This window comes from Chlamydotis macqueenii, chromosome 4 (genome assembly GCF_036417535.1).
Source record: "Chlamydotis macqueenii isolate bChlMac1 chromosome 4, bChlMac1.mat, whole genome shotgun sequence".
Classification (NCBI taxonomy): domain Eukaryota; kingdom Metazoa; phylum Chordata; class Aves; order Otidiformes; family Otididae; genus Chlamydotis; species Chlamydotis macqueenii.
The window spans coordinates 63968996-63991112 of record NC_141559.1 but is presented as its reverse complement, the minus strand read 5'-3'; positions in this window follow the sequence as shown (position 1 = coordinate 63991112).

Below are 22117 nucleotides of genomic sequence, written 5' to 3'. Positions count from 1 at the left end.
ACATCTAGGTTGCTTACTGATATAGTATACATAGTTTGATAGTTATAGGACTAATGCAGGGAAGTACTTGAACATGTGCTTAGCTTTAAACATTGCTTAAATCTCATCAACTTTAATGGAACTTAATTACATATGCAAGCACCCTCAAAGAATAAGATAATTTCCTTTACATCAGATTTTTTAAAAAAGAATATATTGTAGAAAAAAAGCTTTAACTGTAAATTTCCAGCTACAGTACTGTCTGCCTAATAAATGAACTGTTTTAAAGTAATTTTAGCTGACTTGCTTTAGGAGTAGCAAAAGTAGTGAGTGTTTATCTATTTTATTGTTTCTTTAGTGCAGATGTATGTAAAAAACCAGTAAATATGAAGCATAACTGGCCACTTTTATCCTTGGTGCAACTCCATTGGCTTCTGTGGAGTGTTGCTAGGGATGAATTTGGTCCGCTGTTGGCAGAATACTTGTTCTGACTGCATACGACAGCACAATTTAGTAAAAGCTTATTAAATATACCATTTAGGCACCACACTTTTAGCATTTTTGAGATCCATAGGAAAGATATTGAAGCACATATGGTAAATTGCTCCCTGGAATTAATGGTCTGGTTTTGATTGTTGTCTACATTATTGAAAATAAGCAGGAAGTTTTTGAATCAGAAATTTCAGAGGAAAACTGCAAGAGTTGATAAGCACACTTAATATACTATCTAGACGGACCATTGGTTTGATCTAGCATGTCAATTCCTCTGTTCCTGAAAATAGTTTTTCAGTACACAAATGCCAAAAGGAATTTGGTCTCAAGCAGAGGCTAGAACAAGTTAATTTTATTTTAAATTCTTGTGGTTTGGGGATATTAAAAAACAGAATGATCAATTTTAGTAGAATGCTTGCATCTTAATGCATAAGTAAAATACATTTATGAAAGCACAAATGACTTCAGCCTCCTACCTTTCTGGGGTTGTGGCAATTCAGCTGCTCCCAGAGTCAGGCCAATAGTTGCTGATTTAGAAAAGAAATGCAGACTCCAAGTACATTTGAAATCGAGCTTATTTTATTTACTTCAGTGTCAAAGTGCATGAATCTTCTGTTTTCAAAAGTGATCATTCTCTGTGATTCAAGGGTTAACTACTGAACCATCCAAGTGTGTAATTTATGGACACTGGTGCTTTTATTAAAGATCCATTAAATGCTCAGTTTTTAGTGCTGGGAATATACTGAATGATGAAACTTATCCTTACACAGGAGGAAAGTACAAGATGGATGATGTTTTAAGATTTACTTGAATACTCAAGAAATCTGAGAGCTGCACTGGTCATATGTTAGTCCCTTGCATGAGAGTTTGTTTTGGATGTATTGCAGATTTTGTAGAGCTGAAGCAAATTGACTTAAGTGTAAATTCCAAGTAGATAAAGCGTTACACTGAGGTTAACATTATAGCAAGGCAACATCTACTATAGGGTCTAAAAATCAGTCAACAAAAGAGCCAATTGATAGTAGGATTTTTGTTGACACCTGAATGAAGTCAGCCAGCTATACCTCCATATCATCTGTTTCTTACACATTGGTTTAACTTTGAAAGTTAAGATGGTGAAATGCTATATTTTTCTCAGGGTATTATACATTTCTGACAAAAAAAAAATAGATAGGGTAAGGTAATAGATTAGTAGCAGAATACAGCTATTGTAAACTTATTCTAGGAAGTTAGTGTGTAACAAAAGCACAAGGTCTTAGACTTGACCCAGTGAAGAGCTGTTATTTCTGTCATTAAATCTGCAAGTTGCCTTAAAAGCTAACTGAGCTACTTAATCTTTCTTTTTTTTTTTTTTTTTTTTTTTCCCCTCATAATAAATTCTAGCTATGCCCTTGAATGGCTGCAACCACCTGTTCTCCAACACCTGTTTCAATTTATAAACCATATGTTGCAGTCACAGACTAGAACCACTGTAGACATGATGTGCTTTCTCGTAAATATTTCATAGGCTTCCTAGTCTCTCCACTTCAAAATAATTTGGAAGTATTGATTTTGCTGAAAATCAAGACTGAGACTGGATGTTTTCTCAATATTACCTCTGCTCCTTAGGCAAGGAGTTATAAAGGTTGCTGAATCATAAAAAATCCTCATAGAACTATCAGCATTTTGCTATCAGATATTAGGACTATTGTTTCAAAATGAACTCTACTATGATCAATGCTAAGGAAACAGAAGACATGATAACTCTTGCTGTAACACAAGTGCATTTGCAGATAATTTGCAGAGTGATACCTCTTAGGCTAATTAAGTGTTAAAAACTGTTTAGCAATCACATATTCAAATAGAAAATTTCTTAAAATTACTTTATGTTAAGTAATTTGGACAGTTGGCTAAATCCTCAGCTGGTGTACACTAGACCTTTTAAAATCCTTTTCACGGAAGATGTAACAGTTTGTACATTAAATGTACAAAAGTACCATAAGTGCTCTGTTCACTGGTGTGGTTATCTGTACGTTCATAAACCTTTAAAAGCGTAATAGGCTTGGATACTAGGGTATAATGCACCTTTCATTCTGTTAGCAGTGCAGTAAAACATCACTCAAACTGTATTCTCTCTTTTCAACTGGTCCCTGAACAGGAGAGCTTCCATACCCATGGAAGATTGATGAATGCTTATGGTAGATAGTGAAAATATTTCTCATTATATTAGTAGGCTTTGTATTAGATCCATTCTTTGGCCATATCTCTTCACCACCTTGTGCTGAATTTATTTGGAAAGGAAAAGAAATGCTTGTGCATAGACATGCTTTGTGAAGCCGTTTGCCTGTGTTGGAGATTAAGATGGTCTTCCGAAAATCCTTTATACTTTCACCTACTGTAAAGCATTTGAATGAAGTGGAATTGCTTACAAAATGATTTGTTATAGCATGGACTCCATGCTTCACTTTTAGCCTTCATAACAAACTAGGAATGTATATTTATTAGAATACACAGGGGTAGTGAATCATCATGGTTGATGGAGAGCTGAATGTTTAATTAGTGTCATGGATAAACCAGAGTAATATCATGCTCTCTGCCTGTTATTGTCGAAAGAGCAGCAACTGCCAATATAAAAAGTCAATTACATTTGTGATAGCTTGTACTGGTGAAAAATCAAGGCTGGAGGTGGTATGCATTCCTTCTTTGTCTCTCCTGTCTTTCTTCACTTCTCTTTTGCTTGCCCTTTGCTTCCCCTTTAGAGAAAATTTTCTCTACTCTATATTCAGTTCACTGATTACTTATTCAGAGGGAAAGTTGTTGTATCAGAAATAAACCACTGCTTGCTTTATTCTTCTTTTTCCCCTTCCTTTTTTTTTTTTCTTTTTTGAGTATCTTATATCCTATTCATCTTCACAGTTTTTCAGCAACTATCTATACGGTAGAAAGAGAAATCTTCATCCAGGTTTACAGGTTTAGGACAACAATTTTTTTAAAAACGGATTTGCTTTTAATAGTAATTTTAACATTATTTCAGAGAAAAAAAAAAAGTCTTTGCAGTATTTATCTGTTGGAAGTTCCAGGACAGATAGAGCAACTTTTCCACATTTTGTTTGAATTATTTTCACCTTGCCCTAAGATAAGGTCCTAAATAGATGGATTCCAGTTTCCTGGTACTATCTCTGATATTTGGGATATGATATTAGTTGAAATCATCTGATTATCTGGACTTACATTCTAGCAGACCTTTGTTCTAATCTAGTCATTTGAATGCATAAGGAAAATTGGTTTTAGCCACTGGTGCCAGCACTGGACTGGTTGACTCAGAGGTGCTTTTCCACTCCTTTCTTCCCTTCTCTTTATAATTTTGTCTGATAATGCCTAGCTTCTTTTGGTTTAGTAAAAACCTTGAGATTCCCTGTCATTTCAGTTTAAATTCAGACAATTTCTGCTCAGAAACAAAGTTCTTGGAGCTGTAAGTGGTGAGTTCTGTGCAATGGAGATAAACGAACTAAAACTGACTGAACTTGGGTTATCATCCATGGATTTTCAACCTGAATTTTTCATGTTTTCCTTTACTGTGTGATTGTCTTGATCTTAATTACACAAACTTGCTGAGATTTTTTCATACCAGTTTAGTCTTTCAGTATTTCTTCCAAAATCATGTTCCCTCTTGCATTTTCATACATATGCTTAACTACAATACCAAAAAGCCTTCCTCTGGCTACTTGGTGACATTTGGTACAATGGAGAAAAATAGTAAGCCTTTTAAAGGTAGTTTAGTGTATGAAGACAAGCAACTAGCTTTTGATACATAAGATGTGACAAGGCAGTATATCCAAATAAGATAGGCTGGGAGTGACAGTCTAGTTACAGAATCTATATAGGCGAGAGCTCAGCATCACAATCTTACGCTGCTTTTTTTTTGCCACAAAGCACCAGGATGGAGACATCTTTTAAATGAAACTGAAAATTTAACTCAAATGGAAGTGTTTGATGTGAGTGGGAATGTGATAGAAACAGTGACTGAAAACCTTGACTTAGCGCGGAACCTGACCTTCTAAGAACTAACTACTCAGAAGATAAACATGCAGATGTGTTTCTATGTGTTCATGCTATGCTTCAGACAGGAAAACTGTGTATTTGACTGAACTATGCTACTAGGATGTAATCCATGTTTAGTTTTAATACTACATTAGGAAAAAAAACCCAACAGTAGTACTTATCTTTAGCCACTATAGCTTTTCTTTTTAAGGACTTGACTGTCATGCTCCTGCCCTTACATCTATATTCTCTTGTGAAGCAGTCTAGTAAGCAAACTTTAGACAGGATGCTGAGGATAAACTAAACATCAAGGTGAAACCTGGAATGCTCCAATATGACAAAAAAATACAAGCATAAGGAATCACATCTCAATGCTTTACTCTCCAGCAGTATTGAAAGGGTCTTAAAACAAGATTCTCGAGGGTATTTATATAGTCATTCACCATTGACCACACAAGGTGGAGATCTGAGGCCTTTTTAAAAAATTATTTCTTCTTTTTCCCTTCTTTCTTTTTTTAAAAGTGTTTTTAGAGACTACACTCTGTCATCACAGAACTCGAATAGCTAGTGATTTAAGGAAAAATAAGATATCATAATATTGGTAAGTAAGAGTAGTTGTGTCCACATGCTTTGCTTTCCCAGCTTCTAAAAGCAAAGAATAATTATAAGGTTGCTACTGTCAGGAGGGTCATCCAGACATCCTTGCGTTTGAGTGAAAGAAAATGTATTTTTTTTTTCTTGTACTCATGTTTTTTTTTGGTAGTTCTATATGTCCAAAGTTTGACAGGGATGTTTTTGCAATCAGTGAAAAGCATACATATATTTTGATACTGGAATGCAATTGCATTCTGGTAAACATCGCAGTGACAAAACAACCCAGCCCTGGGTCTTACAGGTTAAACAGCCTCCCATTAGGTTTTACTTGAAGCCAGTGCAAGTTACTCAGTGGGAAGGTTAAAGAAAGATCCTCAAAGTTATAACCATTGATTGTAGTTAGTGATATAATGATTAATTACCTGTCACTGAATATAGCAATGAGTCAATAGCAGCTTACTGGGCCCCAGTAACAAGTATCTTTAGGTAAAATATTAGTGTGATCTCTAAACTATCCTACTGTTACTACCTTTCACAGGGCTCAGAAACCCCTAACAATAGCAGAGCTGCTTGGCTTTCACTCAAAATCAAACACATAACAGAAGATCATTCATTGTCCTCAGTTCAAAGCCATCTAGAAGAGGCAGAAACGGGGTAGGAAGATAAAGAGAGATAGAGAAGTGATGCAGCTAAGGTAATAAATTGGGTTGTCCTGGGAAGTTTAGGAGTAGGCTAGCCTGAGTGTTTCCCCATGGGTCTGACTGTAGTGGAGGTCTGGAGAACTTCTCCTGCTACTGCTCTGTCTTCCCTCCTTTCTGTTCATAGGAAGGCTAAGAGGCAGGAGCAGCGTCCTAATGATGGAAGCAAGGTATTGTAGGGGAGTAAAATTTTTCTTTGATTCAGGCCTGGAATGAATTTTTGCTGCTTTCATAATTTAGTAAGATCAGTGATGGACATGGAACTGTTTCTGTGATTTCCCATAAGAACTTCAGGCACCTGTGTGCTAACATATCTCAAGAAATTGAATTCTATTTACTAGTTCTTAACAAATGTGTTTTCATGTTCAGCCAAAAGGAAGAAAGGTAAAGGTACAATTCATCTGTATCTGTTAGGATTTCTTAACTTCTGTTTGATTGTGGGGCTAGAATTTAGAAGCCAAAGCCACCTTGATTTCAGTAAGATTTAAATTCCTGGTCGTGTCTGTGAATCTGGGTCTTGGTAGGTTCTAAATTTTACTACATCATGGAAAAATTAAGTTTCACTCTGGGATGAGAGCAGGTTATCTCTTTGAGAAAATGAGCCTACAGTTTTGAAATCCTGTACAGGTGAAGGCAGTTAACAGGCAGACCGTGTAAAATCCTGAACCTGGAAACTTAAGCCTTTGTGATCCAAAATAACACTTTCTGTTAAAATGTCTGACCTGATATTATTCGGGTGTAGTTGTTGTCAAAAGTTTCAGAATGCAGAATACTTTTTTTCTCAGTGGGAGCTCAGCTTGTTCTTGGGAGTTTGGTAATTGCCAGTTATTTGTTTTGAATGAGCAAACTCAATCAAATATAAAATTTGAATAAGAACACAAATTTAAACCTTTCTGTTTAACAATATCTTTAAAGGTAGACACAGAAGTGACTACGTATATTCTTGCCTTTAAATGTATTTATCTGACATTGTAAAATGATTCCAATAATAGTTAAATGAATTCTAGATCTCACTCAGCTCTACAAAATCAGACCAGTTCATTGTCTATCTCATCACACACAGTTTTGAATCAGAATTTATTTTTATAAAGCAGAGACATTTGATTTTCCGTGTTCTTTAGTATGAGAGCAGAAATATCATTTCAGAAGGAAGGTTTTGGAAGAGCTAAAAGAATCAAGGGTATAGTTAAAAGTTGGACTTAGTGGTTATCTATGGAATACGCTTACCTAGGGGGTGTCCCTCACTGCTATAATCGTTGGAGAAAAGGATTTTCTGAATAAGCCTGAAACATAATGGCTATTCAGGAAATAAAATTAAGCAGTGCAATAACTAGTATTTTTTTTTCTTATGGCACTGTTAGTTTTTGTTCTGACTTCCAGTGCCCTAATGAAAGAATTAAAAAAAAAACCAAACTGATACAATTTTCTGAGAATTCTTTATTTTTCTTGCCCGTGAGATCCTGAAGTACAACACTGGTGATCTTAAGTAAAATGTCTGACATACAGAGTGATTTGGAAGGCTTCACTAGTCAGGTATACTCTTATTTTTCCAGTATTGATCTCTTTATTCCACTTGCTAGATGATACAAGAACAAGGAGTGGCTCATTCTTAGTGTATCTTTTGAGACCATAAGTGTGTTATTTTTGTGTATTACATTTCTGCGTTAAAATATTCTATCACAGAGACAAACTAGCGCTCTTTTTTTTTTTTGTTTTTGCCAATAATATGTATCAGTTTTAGTATTTTGTAAATTCTGTAGTTTATATCCACATATCCTCCTACCCACTCCACTTTGCAGTCCCTTTATCTCTGACATGTGTGCCCATACAATAATACTAGAAAAAGTATCAATGTCCTCAGAAAGAAAAATCACAATGCTTAAGATTGGTCTCTAGAACTTAAATAACACTAAAAGGTGAGTATGGAAAGTTGAAACTAAACATATTGAGATAGAGAATTAGGTTCTTAGAACACATACCCAAGGAAACGGAGAAGCTTTTTTTTTTTTTCTTTCTGTTTTTGATAAAAGTTGTGATAAAAGTTGGAAACTGTGATGAATCTGAAATTCAAACAAATTCAAGTCAGAAATAAAGCACGTCTTTACTGTTGCTGCTGTTAACCATCAGAATTACTTAGAGAGAGAAATGGTGCATTCTCCACCTCTTGATATTTCCAGGTCAATCCTGGATGTTTTTCTGAAAGGTATGATTCGGTCAAATCCATTTTTTACTGATGTGACTATAGGAGTAATTTGGTATATTTTTTAGCTTGAGATAAATGCAAAGGCAGCCTAAATGCCTTGGTGATTCCTCTTGATCTTGAAGTATTTTCTTAGACAAGTCTGTTCAAGTGGAATATAAATATTTTAAGAGTTGAGGTTTCATAGAAAACAATTTTATTTTTATTTTTGAAAATATCAGTTTCTCCACTGAGGTAACTTTTTTCCATAAACATATTGTACCTTATGTTAATAATGGTCACTGGCTTTAGGTTTTCCCTTTTAAATTGGCTTTTGCTAGCCCTGTGATAAAACGAGGAGTCTGATTAAATTGTATCTATCTCTAATGGTCCTGCTTAAGATGTCTATATTTCACTTTTAATTATCTTTACACGTTCTGAATTGCTTGAATCTTAAGCAGCTCAGAACCACAAGCCTGGGGTGGTGTGGGAGGAATCCAGTCTAACATGATTGGTAGGAAACATTGCTTTAATGCAGCTACACAGGCACATGGGTCCCAGCATAGGTGGAGAAAGCTCAAGTCTATGTGCTAAGGCCATATAGACCTTAGAGCTTCTTGAGAAGTGGCTTTTGTCCCCTAAGAGATTTCACTTAACATTTTTGTTTACATTTCTAGTGCATAATTTTTGGGATGTTTGGAAAAAGTGACAGAATCTTTTTGTCAGAGAATCACAGGATGGCTGAGCTTGAAAGGGAACCCTAGAGACCACCTAGTCTGAGCCTCTGCTCAAAGCAGGGTCAGCTAGAGCAGGTTGCTCAGGGCCACGTCTAGCTGGGTTTTGAATATCTCCAGGGATGGAGAATCTTTGGAGTAATAACTCTCAGCTTTCAAAGCTCAAAAAAGGATTTGGTGACTATCTGAAATATCTCTGAAAAATAATTGTAGTAACATGGTTATTTCCAGTCTTCCAATTTTTTCTACAGGAATGGCTAGAGGCAGCCAAATCTGGTGGACTAGGAGGCCTGGGGAACCCTCCCATCCCAGCGCAGTGCATGCAGAACTACTGCAGCTCCCTGCCCCACAAACGAGGCACTCCCAGCATGTGCACGCAAAGTGAATGTGACTGTGGCCGCAGAGACCGCCATGAAGAATGGTGTCTGTACTGTCACCCACAGAAGTGCACGTAGCCCTTATGTAAACATGAGTCTCACAAACAGCCTGTACTTCTTCCTCCCTTCTGTGAACAGGACAGACAAACCACTAACCAGCTACCTGTTCACATGAAACTGGTTTTGTCACTTTTCTTCTCTGTTTTCCAATGTCTCTTCCTCTCCAGTTCACCTTGGCCACTGTCTTTCCCCATCTTCTGTCCTTCCCTTAAGCATCCTATTAAAAATGTTGAACGTTCCCACAATTCACTTGAAACATCCCATAATAACTTTTATATAGTTTACAAATCCTCTTCCCCACTGCATCCTGCAATAAGTCCTATACCCTTGTAGGCAATAACCTGCTTTTAGTCTGAAGGCCTATGAGAGAGAGAGAGTTTCTGCTGTTGACTCATCTCAGTGGTTTTCACACCAGGGACAACCATTTTCTCTTGATAGTCATAGGAGCAGCTGATTCCATGTGCTCTAATTTTCACTGATTAGATTTCATTGATTATGTTACTACGGTTCTTCCACTTGTCATTGTTCCTCAGAACCTTGCTGGGTCTTTCTGTTTAATTGGCTTATCCTTTCATCAGATAGTCTACCAGGAAGCTCACTTTTAAAGGAGGAAAATGTAGAACTTCTAAAAGAATTGAAAGAAAATTTTAGGTTTTCCTTTCACCAGCTTGCTTTACCTATTTAAGCAAGAAGTCACCCAGCTTGGGAACTGAAATAATAATGTATCACCGGCTTTTCATTCAGACTGTAGGAAGGATAGTGTGGGGAGTTCAGCTTCTTTCAGGTTTTCTCTAATCTGTACCAGACAAGTAACATCTACTATTAATTTAATGTCTATATGTTCAGTATCATTGGATTTGTGCACTCAATTCACTGACAGTCCCAAGTTGATCAGATGTAATGCCGTTGCATTTCTGTTCACGAAGACCACCGAACAGTTATACACAGGCTTTCTGCAGGCAGTGGAATGGGTGATATGTGATCTGGAATAATGTCTACATGGAAAAAAGGTAGCTCTTCAAAATTTTGGTATCCTTTTGAACTGACAGAGTGAATTTTTCAAAGCTTTGTCTCCTACAACTGACTGATTTCACTTCAATCATTGGTACCTTTCTACTTAACATCTGATTGACTCTTTCATGGAACCGTAGTATGAGCTGTAGCTCTGGAGAGTGAAAGTGGGTGGGAAGAAGGGGTACAAGAAGTAGTTACTCTTGGGGACTGGGAGAAACTATAAAAAAATCGAACATTAAAAGCGGGTAATTTGCATTTAGAGAACAAATAAGTGTACTTCATCTGCTTTCTATTAATTCTCAGAAAAGATCTTCCTTGATATATTGCTCAATATTTAGTGCTATATGGTTTGCAGATAGAGTCATTGCTCCACTTCAAAGCAATAGGATGTTAAGCAGGACTTAGGCAGTTTATGTTCCACTTTAACCATTGAGTTGCCACCGACACTTTTTGATTAAACACACATCTATAAATTTATTAAAGGTCACGCATTGACTGATGCCATTAATTTGTAATCCTTAAATTGGATTTGTTTATTCATTATGGATTGTGGCTTTTGAAATGTCCCCTGTTTGACCTTTATATTTGACACTGGTAAAAAATGATACAAGTTTGCTACTTATTCTGGACCTGAAGCCTTCCACTTGGAAAATAAAGGTTGCCTGAGGTTGTTAATTGTAGTTGCTGTATGTTAACAAGGAAAATGTTCCTAAATAAGTTTTAATGGGTAACTGGCTGAAATTAGTGTCATTTTTAGAGTTAGAAGATGCTGATTAAGGGATTACAGGGTGAGTCTCATTTCTTGCTCTTTTGAAATTAATCTGATTTCACTGACTTCAGATCTCCAGCTCATGGAGAGTTTAATGTTTCATGAAGCTAGCAGTTATCACAGGACTGAAACACAGATAGAAAACTTCATCTTCTACAAAGCCTTTGTGTCATCATTATTGGTGTTACACAGGCAGAAATATATTACTGTTATATTAATGTATCTTGCTCACCAGTTTTACAGACTTTAAGATACGGAAAAATTACTTGATTTCACTTCTATTATATATTATAAACTATGTACAATACTTCAAATACAGTGAAGTTTAAAGAATCCCTTTACTGCTTCAAATCATATTATTTCTTATAAGACAAACAGACAAAGGCAAGCAAGTACCTTACAGATTCTATATGTAAAGTCATAGTGACTAAAAAGATGGGCTGTAATAGCAAGTATGCTCCCAGTTAAAAAAAAGAAAAAAAAAAGTTGCTTCCTAGTTGATACAGGACAATGCGTTAGAAAAAAATCCATGTAAGTTAAAGGAAAGCTATTATGGTTTTAAAGCCTAGGCAACCTTAATTTGTTTTCTGTTATCACCATTAATAGCATATTAGCATTACTGTTTTTATGGGGAGAAACACAGCTGTGCTTTCTGTAAACCCTCTCTCTAGTGTATTGTACATACCCGAAGACTATCTGTACGACTAATATTAGGAAGGCAGAGGACTGTGGGAAAGGAGAGGCCAGTTTGCCAGAGCTGCTTTCTGAAGTAAATTCTCTCCTTTCTTCTGCTTCAGAGCTCCTACATGATCCTGTAAAAAGTGTCTTCAAAAACTTTTAACTTAGTCATATGTGAATGGAGTTCATTGACGATTCAAAGGAGGCACCCATGGCATGAAGCCTTTTGGTCACCCATTACCAGCATCACCACCAGCATGTTGATACATTAGATGGCAATAATGGTCTCACTGTATCTACTGTGTGTGTTATCATGTGTATTTCTGTTCTGCAACTAAAAGTGTTCCAATTCAAAGAAGTCTTTTGTATTTTATTTAACAGAGTCTATCATGGTTATTCCTCATGAACTGCACAGAGCATCATTAAAGGGAATTTACAGAGTATCATTTGTCTTTATTTGAGACCTGATGTAGCTGGGAAACTGAAGCTCGTGTGTTCTCTGTATCTCAACCTTTTGTGACTCCTGGACAAATCAATAGTTGAAGGACAGCCCCATTTTAACTGGCTGATTCTGTCCCTTTCCCCCATTATCTTTGTGTGGCTTCAAGATTCTTTGTACTGGCTGGGTGGAAATCCTTCACTTTGCTGCTAGTCAAAAATGACCTGTTGGTGGTGCTTGCATGCAGTAGAAAAACAGGGAAACTTTAAAACAATTAGGAAAACTTGAAAGAGTCTTACACTTTGAATCAGAGGGGCCATGAGTTGCCCAATACAGCAACATTTGTTTAGTAGACCTGAATGTCTGTCTGGACTATATTAAAATATAGTTCTGAAGTGACACTTGATTTGCATATATTATGAAGATACCTCCTACTAGTCCATGGTAAAAATTAATTGAGTTTTTCTAGAGCTTCAAATTCTCTGCTGTTTCATAAAAGAGGCCAGGCTAAAAGCAGCCTTGGTTAAGGAAATGGAAACTGAGGAGTCATAGTCAGCAAATGTTTTGGAAATTTTTGTTTTGATGAGTTAGTATGTCAAAAGTTTTTTAGAGACAAACTCCATGCAGTACAGAGGCAGTTTTTCAGAAAGTTCAAACTGAAATTTATGATATGACTTTGTAGCAAACAAAGACTTAGATTTGTAAGTACAACTTTGGTTATGGGATAACTTTTCCAATATTATATAAATAAATAATTAAAAAAGAAATTTATATTAAATGTATGAGTATTTCTGAATTTTATTTTCCATATTAAAATGAAAAAGAATTGTGTAATTCTTTTTGAGTGCAATACATAGATGTAGTAAACCATTATTTTGAAAGGATTTTAAGATCCATTTTCTGTAGTATTCATTTCTCTGATGAAACTGTAGCTGATGACTGGAATGTTAAATTAGTTGTCACTGAGGGAAATTTTTCAAAGAAAGGTTAATGTTCTTTTACAGGAAGCATGAACACTTCTAATAGTCTGTATTGCTATAACATAACTTTGTGAATTTTATGTGTGTGGAACGGATAAACAGATTTTTCATTTAAAATATCTACAGAAACGGTGGATTACCAAAGTTTAACAATTAAAAAATTAACAAATTCTTAAGAAACTAGATACTTAATTACTACTGTTCATTTTTCAAGTGACTGTTATTGATATTTGCTGCCTTTTTTTTTTTTTTAGAATAACTTTCATCAAAATGTCTATTACACTTTTAGCAACAGTGGAAGCAAAGTGAAACTGTCCACGTTCAAATGGCTAGTAGCTAAATTCTCCACTGACACATAAATGCCTAAACATTGTCCCCTAAAATGTAATTTAAACATGTAAACACCAAAGATGAGTGACTGCAAGTATTCAAGTTTATAATTTAGGATAGTGCTGTGCACAAGGCAAGTACTAAAGGCTGTTTATTGGAGTCTTCCTCCAATAACTGACCAATACCTCTCATCTTGGTCTATACTGTAAAGTTGTATCACTTTTTTATGATTAGACCCTTTTCAACACGGACATAGGTAAAATTGTAGCTACAAGTTATTCTGGTAGGATGATTGTCCCTCCTGCTTGCCCTGGATACCAAAGGTGATAGCGTTCTGCTGTTTGACTTTTGTGTATGTCAGTGATGTACCAAATAGTGTTATTGCATGCTAGCAGACCAACAGAAGAAACACAGTAGTAAATAGTGCCTTTACACTATTATATGCAGTGCTGTAATGCTTTCAGTGAGCTGTTTTCAGACAGTGCAAGTGACAGCTACTGAAATTTTGAAGGGATGTTATTATATTGTATGTGCATTGTACTGTTTTCCTTCCTCCTGCTATTTAGGAACAGTTGGGACTTTGACTTGTAGCTACCAGTTCTCAGCTAGCTCCTCGCAGAGCAGATATTCCACTGATGTACTGTTTTTCTTCCCACCTGCTGGGTGGGGGTGGGGGCGGTGTGTGTGTGTGTGTACACACACACTCACACATACTCATAAAGAGCACATATAAATGCTCTTATGGTTCTGCTGGGGTTGCCTGGTCTCATGTCAGGCTTTCAAATGGTTTGCAACAGGGATATCCTGAAATAATAAACATGTATATCTGTGAATCAGGCTCCCTCTCTGAAATCATGGGTTATAACAAAAAAATATTGTGGAATACTGACTTTGGCAAGGTAGGCTAATTTTTATTCTCCATTATTTTGGTGAAATAATTAGCTGGGGAATAGATTTTCAACCCCAATTCTTACTGCTCATGCTTTGGAGGGTAAGAACAGGCAAACTAGCATTAGTGGACTCTTCAAATCTTACAAATAATAAAATATCACAAACACAGCATCCTGGGGAGGAAAAAACACCTTTTGTATTTAGCTTTTCTTCGCCTTGTCCTAGTTCACACACCATGCTGTTTACTGTTTACTGTGGGTTAATCTTAGGAAACTTCAGTCTGAAAAAAAAAAAAGTTAATTTTGAAATCCTTTGTGTCTACAGACATGTTAATTGGTAGTTGTAAATGCATTTTTTTTTTTCTTTTCTTTGATACAGTAGTGCTTAACTTGTCTTCCTTTCTAGAATGAAAGTTAATCCTTTGTGTGAAATAACAATAGCAAATAGAAAGACAGGTAATTATTTCCAAAAGCATGAACTGATTTGTTTGAAACTGAAGATCTATGGACTAAGCTATATCAAATGTAGAGACTGCTTCTGAAAATTATGGTTGTATAATAAATCAGTACCCTGAGGGCAAACAAAGCCTGAAAGACCAAAAGCAATGGCCCATTTTACCTGTCACAATTTTCTATAAATGATTTTGTGAGATATAACAGTATTTTGTAATGTTGGAAGCTTAAGCAAAGTGTGGCACACCTTATGTGCAGTGCAGACTTCATTATCTATTGCTTTAATAGGAAAGAAGGTAATCCTTTGTGAAAACACTCTCATTTGTAAAAGTGAAATGGTTAAAATGTTACAAAGTGGATGATTATTCTTAATTTTTGGATTACTCTAATTTGGCAGCTCAGTTATCTAGCAAATCCATATGCAAAAGACAACTGACCGGAATATTAAATGTAACCTCCAACTGGATAAGAGGAGTCCTCAACTCCATAGACTTTTTTTTACAACTACTAGAGCTAAAATACATCTCAGTTAGCAAGTGAAAAGCTTTCTCAGCATTTTTCAGGGGCTGAATTGTAATAGAAGGCGAATTCAATGAGGATTAAGGCCAAGTTCTGCAAACAGCTTTAGGAGTAGGAACAACATATCCTGAAATCTCACTTTCTCCTGGATTTAGCAGTCTGTGTGAAGTAGGAATTTGCAGCTTCAAACTGGACTTAAGCACATTAATTGTTCTTCTGGGTGCCAAAAAACTATTGGCATTTTTCCTCTAAGGTGCGGTGCAAAGCAGCAGGCTGTGGTCTGTGCTATGAAAAGACAGAAGTGATGTGCACCCAGCTTGTGACAGAGCTTCCTTACCAGGCAGAGCCCCTGCTGTCCGTGCCCTCTGCCTCCTTGCAAAAGGATGAACTGGCAGGTGCAAAGCTGCTCGCTGGGATGAGGTGGGGGACACACTGTCCACCTTGGAGTATTTCTGCGTTAGTCACTAGGTATAGTAGAGAAATAGAATCTGAAGCAAAACTTGGAACTTGGATCCCTCTTATTGTGACCAGAGGGTTTTCCCCTCTGTGTTCACATGATTCTAGAATTCTCTGGTGTATCATGACACAGCTTTAACACAAGGACTGCAAAACGTCCCTGCCGATGGATCCAGCAGACTGCTGGGCTGAATCACTTTCTCTTGGTTACGGAGAAGGGATTTAACTTAGACTCCATTAAGTGACTGTAGTTTGGAGGTGTGATTCTGGGCTGAAAGTCTTTAGGTAGTTTTTGTGAAACCTTATGGTAGTGAGAAAGCTGGTGTAGTAATTTCTATTCTAAGCTTTAAAACGGGGCACGGTTATTGTATCAAGAAGAGAAAATGAATCTATAGCTATTGATGAAAGTGTCTGGAGACACAGAAGAGAATTATAAAAGTAAATATTTTTTTAATAAAACCTTTGTCCTGTAAAATGACAGGAATCTATATTCAGCAAGCATAGTGTGATTTATGCTTATGGTAACAAGAAAACTTGAGGCAGAAACCAATTTTCTGCATCCACTGAACTTGCATTCATGTGAAAAAAAAAATCTAATGATGGTAATAGAACTACCTACTGGAGTAAAATTTACTGCAGAGTATGAAATGTCCAAGAAGGTTTATCATATGCCATATAATATTATACAGGTGTTATGCAATATGAGTTCACCCTATGAGGTGCTGTCTTCTTTCTCAATAGCTCCCTGGCTCCTTACTTCCACTGAAGTTTACAAAGATTTCAAGCTTTGGTAGAGTTTTAACATCTGTGTGCTCAGTTCAGTCTTTACTGAAAGTGAGAGGCTACAACTTTTTTCTTCTGTTAGTAGGTATATGCAGATGTACATTAAGGATATTTGAATGCAGTTTAAAATATTTATTTTATTTTTTATTTAAAAAGAAATCGGCTTGAATTCCTTTTTTTCTAGGAGTCTAGCTTTAGCTGTCTAGAGCTATCTGTCATACTTTCATGAAGTTACTTAGTGCTTACATGATCCCTTCCAATAGCTCTGCTGTGATGGCAGTAATCTTCAGAAGGATGGAGGAGGTCTTTATTGCTGTTTCCAATGGATGTATGTCTTAAAGCAGGCGGTTTATTGATTTCATCAGCCTTGAATATTAATGTTGACTGTAAGCCAAATCCTGTCCGTTTGACATCCATATGGTAGTTGCACTGTTCTAGAGAACTTTATGGAAGTAACAGGATTTGGCCCTATCTAGTTTTAAAATATTTGAGCTTTTCTGTACTATATATCAATTTATCTATCTTTGTTATATTTCAAATATGCATGAAATTGATTCAGTTGACTATAACAGCTACAGTGCCACTGCTGTACAAGTTAAATGGGAGTAACTCTGTGAGCAGACTTCTCTTTCTCTCTTTCTCTCTCTCAGTCTCTGGACCCTGTGGTCTCTCTAGCAGTCAGCCTGGACCCCCAGGTCCCTCCAGTACCTGTTTCCCCCACAGAGATGCACACAGGTGTCCACCCCAGGCTTATGGCCACTTCCGTTCCTGGTTCCAAAGCCACATATCCTACTCCCTGACTAGTTCAGCTTGGTATTTGCTGGTGATTACACGGTGATGCACGTACAGTCACAGTGTGCATGCAGTCCGGTCTCTCCAGTTACTGGTACCACAGACGCACAGTCCCTCTGACTCATGGTCTTACTCCAGTTGCTGAGTGCTCAGACTCTCTCACCCATCATGCATACACGAGTCCCTGACTAAGGAAATAAGTTAGAAATAGGATTTAATAAGAAGACAGGACAGACTGTGGTGACAGGCACAGAGCATGGCCAGGCAAGCATACTGACCAGCTGGAATATGGATATGTAAATATCACTATTTACATGTGACCATTCCCTTTTAGCCCCTTCTTAATCTCTTTTCCCATGCTTGTTTCTCCCCAAAACACTTTGATCCCTCCTCCCTTTCCCTGCCTTTGCCTCCTCCCTTAAACATCTCATAATGACACCTGTGCAATCTCAAGAAGCTCCTCCCCTGTATTCCATACGCTCCAGGCAACACCACCTGCCCTCAGTCTGAGGGGCATCACCCTCAATCCATGGGACTGAAGCTCCCCTGGGGCACCCCAGGTTGAGGTGGGGAGTGGGTGGGGGCTCATGTCTCTGATGGGGTTATTGAGGTTTCCCTCCCTGACCCTGGGCCTCACATGTCTGTGTGTGGGGAGAGAAGCCTTTTTTTCCACATAACCTAACAGATACATAGAGGTGAACTTGCATCCTTGTCACATTGGTTTTGAATGTGACAACAGCTTATTTCAAATAGCAGAACAGCAGAGACAAATGAAAAAGCCAGAGCAGAATCTGTATGTGAAATTTCCCAACAACAGTGCACATCAGTGGCTAAGATTTAACACCTCCACCTCACCACCTCTCTTGGCAATAGCAGCTCTCTTGGCAGAGCTGACAGACCCGTGACCATAGCAGTGCTGATGGGTACCACTATAGTTCACAGGTAGTGTTCATGGGACATAACCTGGTGTGACACTATACTAAGTAGTGTGTATTCCCTGCTCAGGAATGGAGCCAGTTGCATCCCCTTCTACATAATAATTTCAGTATCTCTATTTCTGAAGATAATTTGAAAAGCAGAAGGAATCATCTTTTGTTTATACATTAAAAACTACTTTTCTGTAGGGAGCTGAAGGTCACTTTGCAGCACAAAGGTATGAACACATTACAAGGTTTCTTAAAATAACAGATTTCTATAGTCACAGTACTTGCTTAAAAACATCTGTGATGAAACTGAAGAAGCTATTTGAGAAAAAGCAAACATATTTTATGCTGTGCTTCTGCTCAGCATTACACCTGGAATCCCCTGGTACCTACAAATAGATAAACTTGGAACATTGTTATCTACATAATCAAAAAAAAGTTCAGGACTATAAAATTGTCAGCTAAGAGGATTAAAATATTGTTGTATAGGTTGCTTTTTTTTTTCTTTTTTCTTTTTTCTTTTTTCTTTTTTTTTGTGCAGCCCATTTGGAAAAGTTTTGAAACAGGTTTTGGTATAAATCCAGTTAGAGGATTTATGAGAAAGAACAAACAGAAATGAATACTGTTCAGACCTTTAAACTTGGTGATAATTTTCTGAAAAGTGGCAAAGAAAACATGATGACATCTCATAAAATGAAAGAAAAGAAGCAGTAATACCCAGTGTTTTTAAGAGTAAGTCTTTTAGCTCTGAAGCACTGCTTTGGATGAGGCAAAGACAATGGGGATTGGCAAGAAGCAACTATATGACGTGAATTCTTATTCTTCTGGTGAGTATGACCACAATTCTGTCATCAGACTTTTAGTCCACCTTGTATGTTTTTAAAGAGTAGTATGCTTCTAGGTTTTAAGGGAATATTCTTTACGTATGATACTTTTATATCATTACTGTAAGTAGCTAATGAAAAGGCAATGGCAATGACTTAAAAACTCCCAAAACATCTTGAAATGGTGTGCTTCATGATATGATGTATCCAGGGTAGGTAGGTGCTTTGAATATAGAATACACTTGACTGCTGATTTAATCAAGAGGATTGATACTAGAGCATCTCTTACAGGTTTCTTAAGGATGCAATCTAAAGCCTCTGAATTTAGGAGCTGGCTCCTTAAATGACAGCTACTGAAATCAGGCTGAGACGTTCATATAGATTATTCCTGGATGTAATGGTTTGAGAAGCGAAGCCAGAAGAAATAGAAATTCAAACGTATATTGTGAAGTTACGGAATTTTATCTTTCTGTGGTCTGTCAGTGCCTGAGCAGACAGCTTTAGAGGCTAGAGTAAGACTCATATTTTTGACCAGACTTTCTTTGTATAAACCTGAATCATAGAGTTGTGACACGTTTTAGTGGGTGGGGTAATACACATGGGAGTAATTCCCTCTTTCTGACCATCTCTCAGCCAAGATGGACAAGTCTGGCTGACACTCCAGAAAATGCAGTAAATTATTAAATAATTATAGAACTATTTCTCTAATTCACATACATCCCTGTTTCAGAGGCACTTAGTCCTTGATCAGGTGTCTGAACAGCTGATGGGTACACAGCTGTTGGGTACACCCTCAGTGTTTTGACTTGAAGCAGTAGAGTAGTTCTGAGGTTAATCTTCCAATCAATTGCACTTAATTACACACTGTTTTGGTTCAAAGGGAAGTTTTGGTGCACACAAACTAGGTGTTAGAGGAAATTAAACTGAGAGTTCTGCTCTAGCTGTACGCTTCATTGCCATAAAAGTTCAAGCTAGTGACTGATCCTTCATAACATAGGTATGGTGATGATGTTTGGTCCAGGGGACCAGAGTAAAGCTAGTCTGAAGTAAAAGCACAAACCACACAAGGTGTTGCTGCTGCATCTCATCTCCAACTGTTTTGATCTACTGGTCTTCCTCTTCTGTGCATAATTACTTACTAGTCTAAAATAGGTCAATAAATACCTTTAGATGTATTAAATAAATACCTTTAGGTTCCATTCTTTATACAGAATGCAAAAGCATTATATTTATTTATGCAGAAACATTATATTTGTCTTAAAAACAATGTTTGTTTTAGAATATTACTTTAAAAAATGTTATTTTTCTTCATAGAAGCTATGTAAAAAGTTGGGTTTTTTTCCCAGTGTATGAACATGGAGATGAAGATACTGAAAGCAAAGCACTGTGTGTTTGATCTTTCTTGACCTAATCCGTAGCTCCTTTGGCAGTTACAGAGATGATGGGCAATCTTTGATGAATTTGTTCCTGTCTCACAGAGATAGAAAGTCAATCCAATTCTCCATTTCTCAGCTCTGTGTGATAACAATTAGTGCCAATGTCCTGTCAACAGTGTTCTCATGCTGTTCCTTTATATGGCAATCAGTATATATTGAATGGAAACCATGTACAGCAAGAAGGTAGATAACAAGTGTGTCAATATTTTAGGGTCAAGTGCATCAGGATTCACTGTCAAACAGAGTCCAAAAGTGAATATTAAGTTATTTTTCTCCTTAAGAAAATACAAGTGGTCTATTTGAATGTTATATGAAGGTCATGCTGATCCAGCAACATTTTAGATGATAGTAATAAAATTATTATTCGATATTAAAATGTAGGGTATAGTACATATTTTGAAGTTATATTGTTGGGTACATGTGGCATAGAGTTGACCTATTGAATACTATCTATAAGCACATTAATGAGGAAGATACTACAGAATACAAGCACTTTAATTTAGCTGCAAAGGTATAATGAGATCCAGGGGTCTTTTTTTCAAGGTGAAGCTAGATAAATTCAAGGTTGAAAAAGAAAGTACATATTTCTAAAAGTAAAAAGTAATTAATCTTTATAAAATCTTATCTCAGGAAGTTGTGGATTTTCACTGCCTGAAAATGTTAAATAAATTCAGTGTCTTACAAAAAGATATGTTCTAGCTAAAAAAGGAGATATGGACTTATATGGATTATATGGAGAAATTATTGGAGAGAATTCTCTAGTGTGTGAGTGTAAGAGGCCAGACAGGATGATTTTCATAGTTCTTAGGACTCAAAGGCTATCAGCTTGTCTGCTTGTAACTTAATCAAGGTTTGTGTTTTAAAAAGGAGAAAAAAAAAAAATCATTTTGTGTCTTAGTAGACAAGGATTTAAAGAAACAGATCCTCTTAGTTTCAAATCACATTGCTTTTTTAGGCAAATGTTCTGAGTTAATAAAGTTGAGATAAGCAGTGACAGGTTGCTATAATACTTCGAATTCATGAACAGAGTGTCACCAAATATTTGGTGGATTTTTCTGACATGGATAAGAGTATCAAGTTTCTATAGTACTTTGAATTAATGAACAAACTACCACTGTTCGATGTGTTCTTCTGAGGTGGTGGAACATTACCTTTAACAAATGTCAGAAGTCCTGCTATTATGCCAGGGCTAATGAGTAATTTTTGCAGTACAATAATTACTATTATTATGTGTTTATGTTACAATGTTATCATTTATGCATTTATTCTGCAGTGCTACCCAAGTTAATTGGGTTAAAATGGGTTAATTAGATTAGGTTCTTATTGTGATGAAAAGGCAAAAGTTATTTAAAGTGTTATTTATGATACAAAGTATTTCTAATTTTAAAACCAGACAAGATACAATGGGAGAACAACAGAGTAAGAATGTGGAAAGGAAAATATAAGAAAATGTTTTTCTAATAGAAAGTGTGTATACATATATAATATACAATATGTATATGGGTTATACATATGCAATATAGCATTGGGAATCTTTCTACATAACTTTTTTTCAAAAAAGATGTATACAAGAGTCCTTAACATGTCATTGAAAAGTTTCTGAACCATTCAAAATAAATGAGAAGAACTGACTCCACACAAATTTCTTTGAATATGATTGAAAAAAAAAAACCCACAACTCCTGGGAGATTTCTTAGT